Here is a 3513-nt window from a genome sequence, read left to right on the forward strand (position 1 = left end):
CCAAACCCTAGAAAAAAAACGATGTTGGTCTCCTACCCCCTCCCGCCGCGTCCCTACCCGACAAACTCTCTCGATGCCACCCATATTTACCAAGTTAAAAGAGCGTTGTCGTCGACGCCACCCCAAACCCTAGCTTGAAGCATTGCCGAGGCCACCCCAAACCCTTGAAGCGTTGCCGAGGCCACCCGAAACCCTAGAGAAGCAGCGTCGAGGCCACTAATATGATTCCTTATTGTGATTATATTAGCTAGCCAGTTCTATGTTTGCCACTAATATATCCAGCTGTCATGTTTGAATAATAATTGCCATGTTGTAAATATTTGCAGAAACTATGGAGCACCCCCGAGACGAAGAAACAGAAGAGATGTTGGGGAACATAATCGCAAAAGGAAGTGATGTCGTTGCGTCGTTTCTCAACGACACCGATGGTCTGGAAGGATATGGTAGTGAAGAAGAAGGATATGATTATGATGGCTCCGGTAACCCAATGCCGGTACAAGAAGTAGACCGTCGTGAAGGCTAATTGATGCATTCATTGTTTTTGTATGTACACATATTAATTAACTCTCGTCTTTCTTCTTTTCTCTAGCCGTCCGGATCGAGCACAACTTCGGTAAAGAAACGAGGCCCGAAGAAAAATTTGCGCTCGGATGAAAGGTTTGAGATCACAGCAATCGCGCGCGATGGCAAGCCGATTGAACCCACCCGGACAAGGGATGCATTTCATGCTCAGTGCGGGGTTCTTGTTAGGGACAAGATCCCGATCAGTATCCAACAATGGTTAAAGCCTAAGAAGGAAGACCCTGAGGTGTCTTATGTCTCCGATATGCAGAAACAAGATCTTTGGACATCTCTTAAGGCAAATTTCACCCTACCGCCAGAGGATGGTCCGGAGAAGCCAGTTAAAGAGCAATTGATCAAGCTCATGCTCTTAAGAAGATGGCAGAACTATTCAGGAGGTGGAAGAATGAGCTGAAAAAAGATTTTGTCGACGAAGATTTGACACCAGAATTCACCGGAAAGTATGAGAAGATTAGAGATCACTGGCCCGCATTTGTGGCCCACAAGACATCGCAAAAGAGTAAGAAGATGCCAGCGATAAACAAGAAACATGCTACGAAGAAGAAGCATCACCATCGCACGGGGTCAGGTGGCTACCTCAAAGCCCGACCTTTGCGGGATAAGGCTGAGAATGACCTGATTGCTAAAGGGGTCGAACCAGAGACATTGAACTGGCCAGACCGTTGCCGTACTTGGTTCTTCGGGTTTGGCGGAACCTTGGACCCTGTAACAGGGAAGTTCGTCTGGACGGAAGAGCAACTGCGAATACCTGTCACAAGGCTTCAGGAGTATATCGAGAAAGCACAACAAGGGACGTTCGTTCCATACAGAGAGAAGGACGAGCTCACAATGGCCCTCGGGAATCCTGAGCACCCTGGACGGACACGAGGCACGCCAGGCTCCGTTCCGTGGAAGGCTGGCTTTCCTGATATAGGGGGTTACAAATCCCAGGAGAGGAGGAAGAAAGTGGAGCATAGCGAACTGCAAGCACTGCACGAAACGGTACAAGGGCTAGAGGAACGAGAAGCAGATCGCAGCAAACGACCTGCCAAATCTTCCCCTGAAGCTACCCCGCCATCTCAGCGGAGAAGCAGCATGGTTTCCACCGAGCAGACTCAGCAGCTGGAGCCTGTCTTCACGACTCCTGCTAGCTACCCCGTGGATGCTATCACGGAGTCTCAACATTGCCACCTTATGATGCGATGCATGACATTGAAAGTCAAGGCGGCTGTTGGCTCTGCTATACCTAATGAACCTAGCGCAACCTACCACGGCCAGCCGATTCCAGAAGGATATGCTAGGGTGATGGTGGATCAAATAACAGACGGATTTGAGGACCTTCAGCTTGACCACCCTACGGGTGAAGGGGATATTCAGTTGGGTTCTTCTCTGAAGACTCCATGCCTATGGCGGAAGGAGCTTATCAACCTTCCGAACTGGACGCCTCGGCCTCCTCCTCCTCCTCCGGCGAGTCAGGGCAATCCGCCTCCTCCTCCGCCTCCTACTCCGGCGATTGATCAGGGCACTCAGCCTCCTTCTCCGGCGCGTGGCGGCACTCTGCCTCCTTCTCCGCCTGCGCCGGCGCGCCCGAGCAGCCAGCCTCCTCCTTCTCCGCCTTGTCAACAATGGCGGATCAAGAGACCCGCCGCCGCTCCGGCTGCTCCGGCGCGTCGTAGTCCTTCTCCTCCGCCTCGTAAGAAAGGAAAGACAGCCGCAGCTGCTCCGTCTGCTCCGGCGTCTAGCAATACAGCCAGAGCCGGGAGGCAATACAGATTCGGTCCTTCTCTGAAGACTCGAGAGAAGTATGTACCATACGAGAGGACCGTAGAGGAAAACACGCAGATCGTGCAAGCAGAAGTGAAGAACTTCTTTGAAGGGGTGAAACCAAAGAAACATCCACCTCCGGAGGAGAAGATAGCTCCGGTAAAAGCGAAGCGTACTCTGGCTGCCCTGACGAAACCACCGAAGTCTCCGGCAACAGACAACTATGAGCGCATTCTTACAAAGTCATTTATCGAAGCGTCGCAGTCAGGAAGTACTGTCAGTGGTCAAAGGTTAGCAGAACGAGGAGCTGGGAAAAAAGTTGCCCAGCTCGGCGAACAAGCGAACCAATCGTTGCCCTCGCTCCAGGTGTCTAGTGTCGTCGCGAATCATCCGGGCGGGACAATGGTGCCCGGTTATAACGATCTTGGAGATTACCTGCCCGACGATGCACATTTCAATTTCTTGGAGGTGGACGAACACAAATACGTGTACGGGAAGCCTCTCGTCAAAGATGAAAGATCTCTAACAACGATGATGCGAAGATTCCATGATTGGTACATGAAAACCTGCAGAGAGTCTGGGAGGAGGAATATTTTGATGCTGAGAGTTAGAGAGGAGCATGACCTCGTTGGAATTGAACTGTTGAATGTTCCATTTAAGGAGTTCTTCACGTTTTTCAATCTAAAGGCCCTCGATAAATTGATGATCACTTGGTACTGCCTGTAAGTAGTACTACTTTTGTCATTAAGTCTCTATATGTAGGTCAGCTCTTTCATTGCATGTATTTTTAATTATCCTCACCATATTATGCAGATTGAAGATCGCCGAATTGAAGAAAAGACAAATCGGTGATATTGGGTTCATTAACACAAATCTCATAGATGCATATATAGTTGAATTTCAGGCCAAAGATACCGAGGCCAAGTTGCTACAATCGTTTGTATTAAATCAAAACAAAGCTATAATACTCTTCCCTTACGAATTCAAGTGAGTGTTACTGTCTTGTGCATATTCGGTTTCCCTTATTAGTCGAGGTTATAGTAATGTTATTGATGAGTTATGCATGCGTGCGCAGGTTCCACTATATTCTCCTAGAATTAAGCTTGAGCAGGGACTAGTAATCGTCTTAGACTCGAGATGAAAAGATCCCAAGGAGTATGCGGACATGACTGAAATTCTAGAGAAGTA

This window comes from Triticum aestivum, chromosome 4A (genome assembly GCF_018294505.1).
Source record: "Triticum aestivum cultivar Chinese Spring chromosome 4A, IWGSC CS RefSeq v2.1, whole genome shotgun sequence".
In the NCBI taxonomy this organism is placed as follows: domain Eukaryota; kingdom Viridiplantae; phylum Streptophyta; class Magnoliopsida; order Poales; family Poaceae; genus Triticum; species Triticum aestivum.